This window comes from Thalassophryne amazonica, chromosome 2 (assembly GCF_902500255.1).
Source record: "Thalassophryne amazonica chromosome 2, fThaAma1.1, whole genome shotgun sequence".
NCBI classification, from domain to species: domain Eukaryota; kingdom Metazoa; phylum Chordata; class Actinopteri; order Batrachoidiformes; family Batrachoididae; genus Thalassophryne; species Thalassophryne amazonica.
Window position 1 is genome coordinate 99,082,502 of NC_047104.1, and position 15,261 is coordinate 99,097,762.

The window sequence follows — 15,261 nt, forward strand, 5'->3', positions numbered from 1 at the left end:
GGTGGTTGCCATCCATGCAGAGACAGGGATCCTGATTCCTTTCAATATGTGGAAAATGGTGTGAATTTCTACTTGATGTTGTTCATTCACCTGCTCCCATTTTTGTTCGGGGGTCACCACAACAGATACAGCCAGATCCGCATTGGTATTTGGCACAAGTTTTACACCGGATGCCCTTCCTGACGCAACTCCAGTTTTACCTGGAGAAACACAGCCAACGGTGTTCCGAAGAGGTCTTCCATTCAAGTACTAACCAGATCCTGCACTGCTTAGCTTCTGAGATCTGATGGGATCAGGCTTACACAGAGCAGACCAGCTGCGTGACGTGTGAATTTCCACTTGTATTTATGGTTTTGCACAAAACAAACTCATGTCTTTTTCTGCCATCACAGGGACAATAATGAAACCAAACGTTAAGAATCTTTTTCATCTGCTCAAGAATTTCAAATCTTTCTGGAGTTAAAAATGACCTCTTTATTAGCAAGAGCACAAAACTAATCCAAGGACCTAGTCTGTTGTGTTCCTGAAATAGACATGTTTAAAATTGTGTAACTTAAAATAATCTGTTGACATATAGTTCATTCATACATTCATCCCCCCATCCATTTTCTATACCTGCTTATGCCCCCACCCCCCACCCCCAAACACACAGGAATGCAGTCCCTTGTGAGGCCACAAATGTGGGAAGATGCCACAGAATGGTCTGGATGATGGCAATGCAAACAGCTGTGGTTTGATTTCTAATTCATTTTAATGCGATTTCCCTCCAAAAATGATCTGACACATAGGGATTTTTTTTAAGAGCTGAGATGTGATCAGATGTGAGTGACCTCCATGGAGATGAGTGCCTGAGAACTGCTCTATGATCCCTCACTGCTGTCAGCATCACTGCTTACAGTGCACCTACTGCTACTGCTAAATCAATGAAAATATTCAGTTGGTGTTTTCTTTTCATGACAACTCACTGGAGCAGCACGCTTGAATGTTTTCCACAAACGAATGGAATGTTAAGCGTCAGAATTGTTTATCATGACATCATAGCACTCTTGAATCAATGCTGAGAACGCTCCACGATGGAAAGCTTGTCTCTTTTTTTGCCCACCCAAGCAAAAAAGAAGGTATCTTTTGTGCAATGCACGTTTCTATCAAGACATTAAATGTAGCTTTCACACAAACTATTTTTATTGTTGTAATACTGAATGATTTTCATGAAAAAAAGCTGTAAAAAAGTGTATGGCTGCCAGCACCAATGGCACAGAGGAAGCAGAGAGCATGCAGAGATGAAGCACAGAGGAAGTAGAAGGATTGCCAAGATAGCTGGAAGTCACCGATGGTCACACAGAGAAAGCTCAGTGTATGTATAGGTTGCTCATAGAACATCAAATATTGACCCGAAATTGCATTTTAGAAAGTAAAAAAAACCCAAAGGATGCTGGAGCATTTACACAGAAACATGTTTTCCGCCCCTTCTAAGTCCCTTGAGAATCCTGGCCATTTTTGTTTTATTTTTTTGCTTTTTTGACACACAAGGCATGCACAAGGGGCTTTCAAAGTATGCCATCCAGAGTAAGGGGGACTTCTAGTTATGTTTAGGTGATAACTGCTTACAAACATCCATTGATCTCAAATGATTTAATTAGCTACATATTGACACTGTCCTAAATATAATGTAGAGGACAGGAGGTTCTATGTCATATACTGTCAATTGTGTCATGAAATTTCGTCCTGCATGACAAAGGCTTGCTTTCACGTCACTCTACAGCATGGGACTTGGGTCATCAGAACCACACATGCAACCCTCCAGCTTTTCATTCTTCAGCTCCACCTCGTCAGCCTGCCGACTTGTGTGCAGTGTGCTCTGCTGGCTAAAGGCGCTTGTGAAAGTCCATAACTTATTTCACGTTTGAAACTAATGGGAAGACTACTGGCTGCAGTGAAAAATAAATTACATTTCTCCCCTTCTTTTTTCCTGCCCTCCTAACCTGCGGCGTAATATAGCAGTGGTGAGAGTATGCATTACAGATCTTAAGCATTAGAATTTATCTGTGCTGCATGACGCTGACTGATGCATTTGGAAATAATGTACTGGAGCTGGACATTACAGGAACCCCTGTAACTAATGGACAGCTCTCGCCAGTGGCCACTAGTGTATATCATTCAGCCGGACACCCTCATCAACTCTTACAGTTCCTGGTTGGACTTCTTGGCTGGTGCAGTCACTTGGGGTTTGCATTAAAAGCTGCTGCAATAAAATTCTCTCCTTTCTGCTCTGTTCCATCTTCTTCTCCTATCCCTGATGCACTTGATTTGTCAGCAAGTCCTTCAGTTAACTCACACCGTAGTGCTATTACAGCCCTTGTTCTGTAAGTAAAACAGGGCAGTTAACCACAGAGATCACTGGGTAACACCACTCCAAACTTCAACAGCACAAGTGAAAAGATTGCTTGTAAACTACAGCTCAGTGTAGTTTGTTGAGTCATTGTTTTGGTGTTCTAGACTTCATGCTAACAATACATGCAACTTGTCATGGAGACATCTAGGCTTTGTTCAAACTGCCAGTTCAAATCATATTCAAATGTTATCCCACTGGTTATCCCACTGATTGTACACATTATATATAGCAAGTGACCAGATCCAATCTGTGTGCCCATGTGGCAATCCCCACTTTCTTAACCACACTGCTGTTTGTAGTAATGACACCTTGTCCAGAGGGCATGTGAGCCAAGCATAGCGTGGCATACTTAAAAACAAGAATAAATACTGTAACACTGAAACACACTGCAAGCATCACTTCATACACATGTGACACACACGCACACACACACACACACAGTAACTGAAGGCTGCTGTTGCATCGCTGCTCAATCTTTCCATATCATTTGTCTTTGATATGACTTTTATTCCTCACTCTGTCTTTTGTGACCTTACTTCAGACATGATTTTGCAGGTTAGTTTGGGGTTTCCCGTGTGAATGCATTTAGCTGTTGGCATTTAGCTAAACATGGCGGGGTTTGTTTTGCTGATGAACGATGGTGCTAATTCTTCGAACACAAAAAAACAAATCCACTACGCCATAAGCCGTCTGGAGGCATGAAAAGCTGTTGATGTAGAGGATGCAGCCAAGATGAAAATCTGGACAATTTTCTGAGGCAATTTTTCACTGGACTGAGGAAGTATACGAAGTCAGTGCACGGTATCAGAATTATTTTTGAACTATCGGAACCGTTCTTGCAAGTTGACTGAGAACAATTTTGGACACTTTTTTTAAAGTTTGTGTTGGACTGTTGATGTCATAGCACCAGTGATGCACACCAAAATGTAAGTCCCTTTTCTGTTGTTTATAAATGAATAAAATATCAAATGACAAGGATCTATTTTAGCTGTTATATAAAACAAATAATGAATGTTTTTTCATTCTTTCAATGGGACAAATATTTCATGAGGTTAAAGATGGAATGTTCCATTCAACAAGGCAAAGCTGAGCCATGTGTATTGCTACAATCATGAAAAAACTGGGGAGTGCTAACATTTTTGAGAAATTAGCGATTTTAGCTAACCAGTAAACAATGGACGTAGAGCTGCAATGCACCATGGGAGTTCGAGTGTTGGGGTTTTAAATGGTGTTATTGTGGTTTACGTTAGTTTAACAGTGTTACTAGTGTTTTTGATTTTGTGTTTTTTAGTTCAGTTGGTTTAGTTCAGTTTAATTAAGTGTCATGTTGTTATTACCATGAGTCAGTTACGTATTATGTTGCCAGTACCCTGACTAAAATGTGTGATGAATTTGATTTCTTCTGCCACCGTCTATGTTGTGTCTAAAAATAGAAGCACCTGCTTGCAGCAGAATACGCAAAAGATAAAAATCTCTCCATACGTGCATGCATGTATGTGTATGTATAACTTCGGAAATGGACAAACTGAGGACAGTTGACATTTGCTGTTTGGTATGCTTATGTATTTTGGGTCAAGGATGTCAGTCCAACAGGGGGTGGCAAATCACTTGTGTGCGTGCATGATTTTATTTAATACGTTCAATGTAAGTACATAATATTCAATTCAATTCAATTTTATTTATATAGCGCCAAATCACAACAAACAGTTGCCCCAAGGCGCTTTATATTGTAAGGCAAGGCCATACAATAATTACGGAAAAACCCCAACGGTCAAAACGACCCCCTGTGAGCAAGCACTTGGCAACAGTGGGAAGGAAAAACTCCCTTTTAACATGAAGAAACCTCCAGCAGAACCAGGCTCAGGGAGGGGCAGTCTTCTGCTGGGACTGGTTGGGGCTGAGGGAGAGAACCAGGAAAAAGACATGCTGTGGAGGGGAGCAGAGATCAATCACTAATGATTAAATGCAGAGTGGTGCATACAGAGCAAAAAGAGAAAGAAACATTCAGTGCATCATGGGAACCCCCCAGCAGTTTAAGTCTATAGCAGCATAATTAAGGGATGGTTCAGGGTCACCTGATCCAGCCCTAACTATAAGCTTTAGCAAAAAGGAAAGTTTTAAGCCTAATCTTAAAAGTAGAGAGGGTGTCTGTCTCCCTGATCTCAAGTGGGAGCTGGTTCCACAGGAGAGGAGCCTGAAAGCTGAAGGCTCTGCCTCCCATTCTACTCTTACAAACCCTAGGAACTACAAGTAAGCCTGCAGTCTGAGAGCGAAGCGCTCTATTGGGGTGATATGGTACTATGAGGTCCCTAAGATAAGATGGGACCTGATTATTCAAAACCTTATAAGTAAGAAGAAGAATTTTAAATTCTATTCTAGAATTAACAGGAAGCCAGTGAAGAGAGGCCAATATGGGTGAGATATGCTCTCTCCTTCTAGTCCCCGTTAGTACTCTAGCTGCAGCATTTTGAATTAACTGAAGGCTTTTCAGGGAACTTTTAGGACAACCTGATAATAATGAATTACAATAGTCCAGCCTAGAGGAAATAAATGCATGAATTAGTTTTTCAGCATCACTCTGAGACAAGACCTTTCTAATTTTAGAGATATTGCGCAAATGCAAAAAAGCAGTCCTACATATTTGTTTAATATGTGCATTGAATGACATATCCTGATCAAAAATGACTCCAAGATTTCTCACAGTATTACTAGAGGTCAGGGTAATGCCATCCAGAGTAAGGATCTGGTTAGACACCATGTTTCTAAGATTTGTGGGGCCAAGTACAATAACTTCAGTTTTATCTGAGTTTAAAAGCAGGAAATTAGAGGTCATCCATGTCTTTGTGTCTGTAAGACAATCCTGCAGTTTAGCTAATTGGTGTGTGTCCTCTGGCTTCATGGATAGATAAAGCTGGGTATCATCTGCGTAACAATGAAAACTTAAGCAATGCCGTCTAATAATACTGCCTAAGGGAAGCATGTATAAAGTGAATAAAATTGGTCCTAGCACAGAACCTTGTGGAACTCCATAATTAACCTTAGTCTGTGAAGAAGATTCCCCATTTACATGAACAAATTGTAATCTATTAGATAAATATGATTCAAACCACCTTTAATACCTATGACATGCTCTAATCTCTGTAATAAAATTTTATGGTCAACAGTATCAAAAGCAGCAATGAGGTCTAACAGAACAAGCACAGAGATGAGTCCACTGTCTGAGGCCATAAGAAGATCATTTGTAACCTTAACTAATGCTGTTTCTGTACTATGATGAATTCTAAACACTGACTGAAACTCTTCAAATAGACCATTCCTCTGCAGATGATCAGTTAGCTGTTTTACAACTACCCTTTCAAGAATTTTTTGAGAGAAAAAATAAAAATATAACTGTAAATACATTAAAGATACAGGGATGACAAGAAAGTTCCCATTGTGGTCCATTTAAAAATCAAAGATAAGATAAAAATATAACACAATGCTAAAATACCTTCGGCCGTACGTGCCTTGTGTTATTTATAATTTGCAGTTGATTAAGTAATTATAAAGATCCTGTTGTCTTACATACATGTAAGACATGTAAGAAAGCATGTTCAATGAAGCTCCTCTATTAATCAGTCAATCAATAAAACAATAGGCCCCTATTTACGTTTTAACAGTGTCTGCAGGAGGCTTTGCATGCTTTTGACAAAAGCAGAAGTTATGCAAATCAAGGAATGTTTGTAGATCACCCTCTGTGTATTTGCTGGTATTAATGAGACAAATTTAACACTTGCAAAGTCAGCCTTTTCTCCCACCTCTGACTGGAGGGTGCCAAATGGCACTGCTGGGGTAATTTACAACTCATTAGGCCACCTTTTCTTATGTACCTGTTCTCATGTTTCATATGTAAGTGCAGCCATTAGATTGGAATGTGCCAGTACCAGTGACCGGCAGTTTGAGCTTTCTGCTCAATCTTGCATTCTGACTTTGAGAAAGTCAGAAGTGTTATGCACGCATGCAAATAAAAATGAACAAAAAATTGAACAAATTTAAGAATTAAAAAACAAAACTAAGCGTCATGAATTAAATGTAAAGGCAGTTTTCTTTTAAAAGTTTGCAATGATGATGAGCTCTCTGTTACATTTCTTTTATCATTCCATATTTGTTCGAGACAATATCTGATGGAAAACAGACCATGTTTAGTTTTATAGAAAGGAAGGTGAAGATGACTATTCTGTTTGGTGTTATATGAATGAATCTGTGAATTTAATATGAACAAATTTCTAAATGCTGATGGTAAACATAAAGGTGAGAACATGTTTTTGTAAATAAACACACACATCTGATGAATATTTATATTGTATACTGTGAGAATCAAAAAACAACAGGTGGAATCAGGAGGTGAATCAAGAAAACCTTCAGCAACAACCAACCACAGCTGACACAGGGGAAAGGGCATTGTGCCAGGTGAAGTGTTGCTGCAAGAAAAACCATGCCACTAAGCGTTGTGTTTATTGTTTACATGTGACAAATGTAGAAAGGAGATGTTGTGACAGTGCCAAGTATGTTCAGACAATCTGTAAGTAATAATTTTCACCAACAATGCAAACATAAACTGTGTCGACCTCTTACTACTACTGTTCCATGTCTTAAAAATTAAAATTAACCGTGGTGTTCCCCTGGCGTCCTGGGGTTCACTCTTTTTTACTGTAAAGCACTTTGGTATTTCTGTCCTTCTCCCTAATCAACAGAAGCTTCTGCGCCACTTTTTAAAAAACTGAACATTCTCACAGTAAACTAAACATGGTCTGTTTTTCATCAGATATTGTGTCGTACAAATATGGAATGATAAGAAAAATGTAACACAGAGCTCATCATCATTGTAAACTTTTAAAAGAAAATTGCCTTTACATTTAATTTATGAAGATTAGTTTTGTTTTTTAAGTCTTTAATTTGTTCTCTTTTTTTTGGCATTTTTTTAGTTGTATGCATGCATAACACTTCTGACTTTCTCAAAGTCAGAATGCAGCTTGAGCAGAAAGCTCAAACTGCCGGTCACTGGTACTGGCACATTCCAATCTAATGGGTGCACTTACATATGAAACATAAGAACAAGTACATAAGAAAAGGTGGCCTAATGAGTTGTAAATTACCCCAGCAGTGCCATTTGGCACCACCTTGGTCATGAAAGGAAGAAGTGCTATTTGGATTCAATATTCTTACATTGAGAGACACTTAACCTAGCTACAACCGCAATTCCAAGCTGGGATCTTGTGTGAAATGTAAATAAAAACAGAATACAATGATTTGCAAATAATCTTCAACCTATATTCAATTGAACACACCACAAAGACAAGATATTTAATGTTCAAACTGATAAGTTCAAAGTTGCTCATTTTGAAATGGATGCCTGCAACACGTTTCAAAAAAGCTGGGACAGTGGTATGTTTACCACATACCTTTATATGTTACATCGCCATTCTTTCTAACAACACTCACTAAGCATTTGGGAACTGAGGACACTAATTGTGAGTGTCATGACTGGGTACAAAAGGAGCATCTCTAAAAGGTTCAGCATTCACAAGCAAAGATGGGGGAGGATCACCACTTTGTGAACAGTTGCATGAAAAAAACAGTCCAACAGTTTAAGAACAATGTTTCTCAATGTTCAATTGCAAGGAATGTAGGGAGTTCCATCATCTACAGTCCATAATATAATCAGAAGATTCAAGGAATCTGGAGAACCTTCTACATGTAAGTGGCAAAAAACCAACAATGAATGCTCGTGACCTTCGATCGCTCAGGCGGCACTGCATTAAAAACCAATATAATTGTGTAAAGGATCTTACCGCGTGGGCTCAGGAACACTTCAGAAAACCATTGTCAGTTAACACAGGTCGTCACTACATCTACAAGTGCAAGTGAAAATTCTACCATGCAAAGTGACAAGTGACAAAGTGACAAAGTTTTTTAATTCGGCACACAAAATATTCAAATAGAAAAAAATGAACAATTCCACAAACAAACACAGACAAAACTAGTGAGTCCGAAAGGGTGTGGGCTGAAGCAAAGCTTATTAGCGCCCACCCCTGCTAGTACAAGTCCAACAATTCTAATCAGTCATATTTACATAAATATAAATTCACTACTACATGTCGACACACAGACATACACATCAATATACTATTCACTTATAATTATATTTATATAGTACCAGATCATAAGAAAGTCAAATCAAGGCACTTTACGCCAGTAAGGACTAACCTTACCAACCCCCAGAGCAAGCACTAGGCAACTGTGGTGAGGAAAAACTCCCTATAAGGAAGAAACCTCAAGCAGACCAGGCTCTTGGGGGTGACCCTCTGCTTGGGCTGTGCCACATATACCTATATACATACGTATATACTTTACAAACATAAATATATACATACATATACACAGTCACTTATATACATATACACCTACCGATATCTATATATCTACATACGCATATACATACCCACACATTCAAATATACAATAAGTCCAACTTATAAATTGAACATTCCATAGAAATCAAATTATATTTGCTTCTTTATGATACTTAGACATAATGTTCTTTCTGAGTAGTTTCTTAAATCTCACTAAGGTACTACTCATTCTAACCTCTGTTGAACATTTGTTCCATTTCCTCACCCCAACCACAGACACACAAAAACCCTTTACATTTGTTCTTACTGGTGGTTTCATAAAAATTGCACAACCTCTTAAACTATATCTGGATTCCCTCAATCGGAACAGACTCTGGACATGTCTCGGTAAGGCTTGGTTTTTCGCTCGAAATAAAGTTTGAATTGTAATGTAATCGACCAAATCAATGAATTTTAATAAATTTAAAGACACAAATAGAGAATGAGTTGGTTCACGATATTGTTTATTGCAGATGATTCGTATGGCTCGTTTTTGCAAAAGGAATATTGGATTGGTATTTGATTTGTAAGTGTTTCCCCATGACTCAACACAATATGTCATATATGGTACCATCAGAGAATGATATAAAGTAAGTAACCCTTCTTGCGGCAGTAGGTCTTTGGCTTTATACAAAATGGCTATAGTTTTTGACAATTTTGATTTCACATAATTTATATGTGGTTTCCAGCTAAGTTTATTATCAATTATAACACCTAAAAATTTATTCTCTGTTACTAACTCAATTTCCTTATTGTTTATAGTTAAATTTTTACATTTGGGTGCCTGTTTATTTCCAAATATAATACATTTAGTTTTCCCAAGGTTGAGTGACAACTTATTAGCGTCAAACCAAACCTTAAATTTTTCCAGTTCTTTCTCCACTATGTCCAGAAGCTGTTCAAGATTTTCACCGCTACAGAACACAGTTGTATCATCCGCAAAAAGGACACATCTCAGTGAACTCGACACCCAACTTATATCATTTATATAGATTATAAACAACAAAGGACCCAGCACTGAGCCCTGCAGCACCCCACATGTGACATCCCTGAGTTCAGAATTTGTATTATTGAATTGAACATACTGAAATCTGCCTTGTAAATAACTAGCTATCCATTCATATGCCAGACCTCTGATTCCATATTTCTGCGGTTTACTTAATAGTATTCCATGGTTAATTGTGTCAAACGCTTTCTGTAAATAAAAAAAAACACCTATTGTGTATTGTTTATTATCAATTGCAGTTGCAATACTTTCCACAAAGTCCATCAAAGCATGTGATGTAGTTCGAGACCTTCTGAATCCATATTGTTCTTCACAAATTATGTTATGCTTCAGTAAATAATCATTTAATCTTTTAGCAAATATTTTTTCCAAAATTTTGGAAAATTGTGGCAGGAGTGATATAGGTCTATAATTAGAAAATGTGTGTTTGTCACCAGTTTTAAACAGAGGAATTACTTTGGCTATTTTCATTTGAGAAGGAAATTTACCAGTACTTAGTGACATATTGCAAATATAATTGAACGGTTTTACTATACAATCAATAACTTTTTTTAATAAAGCCATATCCAAATTATTAAAATCAGTCGATTTCTTACTTTTTGAACCATGAACCAGATCAAGTATTTCCCTTTCATGAGTACCACCAATGAACATTGAAACAGATTTGTTAAACGTTGAATTATTTACCCAGAAGTTATTAGTTGATGAGTCAATCTTACTGGCAAGATTTTTACCCACATTAACGAAGTATTCATTAAAGTGTTCAGCAATAGACTCGTCGTTATCAATCGTGATGTAGTTGTTACTCTGAAAAAATGAAGGATAATCTCTAGTTACTCTATTCTTTTTTACTATTTCATTTAATATGTTCCATGTGTTTTTGATGTTATTTCTATTTTTGACAAGTAACTCATTATAATATGTTTTTTTACTGAGTCTCATGATATTGATTAACTTATTCTTATATGTTTTATACTTACTTTCAGCTTCCTTAGTTCGTAGTTTTATGAATTGTTTATATAGTACGTTTTTCTTTTTACATGCCCTCTGAAGCCCCTTAGTTATCCATGGTTTGTTGCTATATTGATTTCTATATATTTTGTCAACAAATGGACAGTGTTTATTATACAAACTGGAAAAAATGGAAATGAAAGCATCATATGACCTGACAACATCATCAACAAAAACATCTGACCAATTATGACTTGATAAATCCTCCCTTAAATTATCAATTGTTTCCAGATGCCGGTCTTTCTCGGCGTTCTGGAGCCGTAATGCCTTCACCTCCTCCTCCAGATCCATGATTGATTTCTGTTGCTGCTTCACAACAGAAATCTCCTCTGATAGAAAGTCCAGAGATTTTTTAATATCGTCACCTTCCTCCGCTGTCAGAACCTTCCTAGGCCCCATGGTCGGCTTATGAGCAGCTTGTCGATCGCTGATGTTAACAGCCTGCGTTGTTTGTCACCGGGATGGATCTGCACTGCGCTGGTGCCGTGCGGCCTCGGTGTTTCCGCGCTGATGGATCCGCGGTGGCTGCACGAGGCCTCAGGGAAGCGGCACTCGTGACGCGCGGCCTCAGTGAATTCACCACGTTGGGCGGGCCTCGGACGTTGTTGCTGTCCAGTCGCGGGGCTAAGTTGCCGGTTGAGGTGGTATTCCCACTGTCCGGGTTGGCAAACACCGGCGTGGCAGATGGCAACCACAAACACCACCTCTGAAAACTCAGGTACAAACTTTTTGCAGCTCGCTCTGACGACACGCAGCTCTGACTGACTGTGACTGACGCAGCTCCGATTGTTAGAAGGAAAGGTGAAAGCAATACATCAAAAGTGAAAGCAATACATCTATCCAAAAAAATCAAAAATTTGTCTTGTCGTCGTCTTTGAAAGCCGGGTCAAATCAAAAACTCAATACAAAAAAATAGTTGACTTTGTGAGAAAAATGTTCACGAGAGGAATTTGGAGTTTAAGAAAAAAAAGGTTTAATTTGAAAAATCATCAAAGGAAATTAAATGCACTTTACAAAAGTTGAAAAGTTATTTGTAGAAAAAAGAAAAAGTAATTTCTTGTTGGCATGCACAAACAAGAAATAAGTTTTACACAACATGTGGTTGAAGAGAAAGGGTCATAAAAATTGTTGACGGCTAGGCAGCGTCACAAGACCCACGAAAAGAAGAGGAGAGAAGAAGAGGTCGGCGCGTAAGAGAGAAGAGAGCGTTTTCCCGGGGGCGCCTGCTTTTAAAGGGTTAAAAGCTCCACCCCCAAGAATTCTGGGTACTGTAGTTTTCTTCCTGTTTCTTTGTCTAGTGTTATAATAAATCACTGGCCACTCTTAGATTCCCGCTTTAAAACCAAACAAGTCCTGTAAGATAACTCTTGCAAATGGTTTTCCGTGGAAATACACACACAACATAATTATATGAAAAAGCCATCCATCCATTTTCTTCCACTTTATCCGGCGCCGGGTCGCAGGGGCAGCAGCTCAAGCAAAGCCGCCTAGACCTCCCAATCCACACACACCTCTCCCAGTTCCTCCGGGGGAACCCCAAGGCGTTCCCAAGCCAGGCGAGAGATGTAGTCCCTCCAGCGTGTCCTGGGTCATCCCCGGGGCCTTCTCCCAATGGAACGTGCCCGGAACACCTCTCCAGCGAGGCGTCCAGGGGGCATCCGGAAAAGATGCCCGAGCCACCTCAACTGACTCCTTTTGACGTGGAGGAGCAGCGGCTCAACTACGCGCTCCTCCCGAGTGACCAAGCTCCTCACCCTGTCTCTAAGGGAGCGCCCAGCCACCCTGCGGAGGAAACTCATCTTGGCCGCTTGTACTCGCAATCTCGTTCTTTTGGTCATGAGCCAAATCTCATGACCATAGGTGAGGATCGGAACGTAGATCGATCGGTAAATCAAGAGCTTTACCCCCCTACTCAGCTCTCTCTTCACCACGACAGTCCGATACAGCGACCGCATCATTGCAGATGCTGCACCGATCCGTCTATCGATCTCACGCTCCATCTGTCCCTCACTCGTGAACAAGACCCCAAGATACTTAAACTCCTCCACTTGAGGCAAGGACACTCCACCGACCTGAAGAGGGCAAAGCACCTTTTTCCAGTCGCGAACCATGGCCTCGGATTTGGAGGCGCTGATTTTCATCCCGGACGCTTCACACTTGGCTGCAAACCGCCCCAGTGCACGCTGAAGGTCCTGATTTGATGAAGCCAACAGAACCACATCGTCCACAAACAGCAGAGACGAGATTCTGTGGTTCCCAAACCAGACCCCCTCTACACCCGCCTGCGCCTAGAAATTCTGTCCATAAAAATAATGAACATAACCGGTGACAAAGGGCAGCCCTGGCAGAGGCCAACGTGCACTGTAAACAGGTTTGACTTACTACCGGCAATGCGAACCAAGCTCCTGCTGCGGTCGTACAGGGACCAGATAGCCCTTAGCAAAGGACCCCGGACCCCGTACTCCCGGAGCACTCCCCACAGGGTGCCCCGAGGGACACGGTCGAATGCCTTCTCCAGATCCACAAAACACATGTGGACTGGTTGGGCGAACTCCCATGAACCCTCGAGCACCCGATGGAGCGTGTAGAGCTGGTCCAGTGTGCCGCGACCAGGATGAAAACCACACTGCTCCTCCTGAATCCGAGGTTCGACCATCGGTTGAATTCTCCTCTCCAGTACTCTGGAATAGACATTACCAGGGAGGCTGAGGAGTGTGATCCCCCTATAGTTGGAACACACCCTCTGGTCCCCCTTCTTAAACAGAGGGACCACCACCCCGGTCTGCCAATCCAGAGGCACTGTCCCAGATCGCCACGCAATGTTGCAGAGGCGTGTCAGCCAAGACAGTCCCACAACATCCAGAGACTTAAGGTACTCAGGACAGATTTCATCCACCCCAGGAGCCTTGCCACCGAGGAGCTTTCTAACCACCTCGGTGACTTCGGCCTGGGTAATGGATGATTCCGCCTCTGAGTCCCCAGTCTCTGGTTCCTCTTCGGAAGACGTGACGATGGGATTGAGGAGATCTTAGAAGTACTCCTTCCACCGCCCGACAACATCCCCAGTCAGGGTCAACAGCTCCCCACCCGCACCGTAAACAGTGCTGGTGGAGAGCTGCTTCCGCCACCTGAGGCGTCGGATGGTTTGCCAGAATCTCTTTGAGGCCGACCGATAGCTCTCCTCCATAGTCTCACTGAACTCCTCCCAGACCCGAGTTTTTGCCTCTGCGACCGCACGGGCTGCGGCACGCTTGGTCTGCCGGTACCTGTCAGCTGCCTCTGGGGTCCCACCTACCAACAAAGATAAGTAGGACTCCTTCAGCTTGACGGCATCCCTTACTCCCGGTGTCCACCACCGGGTTCAGGGATTGCCGCTGCAACAGGCACCAGAGACCTTGCGACTACAGCTATGAGCGGCCGCATCGACAGGAGGTGGAGAACAGGGTCCACTCGGACTCCATGTCTCCATCCTCCCTCGGGATCTGGGAGAAGCTCTCCCGGAGGTGGGAGTTGGAGACCTCGCTGACAGAGGGTTCCGCCAGTCCTTCCCAGCAGACCCTCATGATACGTTTGGGCCTGCCAGATCTGACCGGCTTCCTCCCCTCCCAGCGGATCCAACTCACCACCAGGTGGTGATCGGTCGACAGCTCTGCCCCTCTCTTCACCCGAGTGTCCGAGACACGTGGCCGAAAGTCAGATGATTATGACTACAAAGTCGATCATTGACCTCCGGCTCAGGGTGTCCTGGCGCCACGTGCACTTATGGACACCCTTGTGCTCGAACATGGTGTTCGTGATGGACAAACTGTGATTAGCACAGAAGTCCAACAACTGAACACCACTCGGTTTCAGATCGGGGAGGCCATGCTTCCCGATCACCCCCCTCCAGGTCTCACTGTCACCGCCCATGTGGGCGTTGAAATCCCCCAGGAGAACAATTGAGTCCCCAGTCGGAGCGCTATCTAGTAACCCTCCCAGGGACTCCAAGAAGGTGGGTACTCTGCACTGCTGCTCGGCCCGTAGGCCGAGACAACAGTGAGAGACCTGTCCCCGACCCGAAGGCGTAGGGACGCGTGAACTCCAACACATGGCAACTGAGCTGGGAGCAATAAGCAATGCGACCCCAGCTCTCCGCCTCTCCCCGTGGGCAACGCCAGAAAAACGAAGCATCCAGCCCCTCTCCAGGAGTTGGGTACCAGAGCCCGAGCTGTACGTGGAGGTGAGCCCGACTATCTCTAGTCGGTATCTCTCAACCTCCCGCACAAGCTCAGGCTCCTTCCCCCCTAGCGAGGTGACATTCCACGTCCCAACAGCCGGGGCTGTGAGCATGGACTGGGCCGCCAGGCCACCCGCCCTCGACCGCCACCCAATCCTCTCTGTACCCGACCCCCATGGCCCCCTCTGCAGGTGTTGAACCCACAG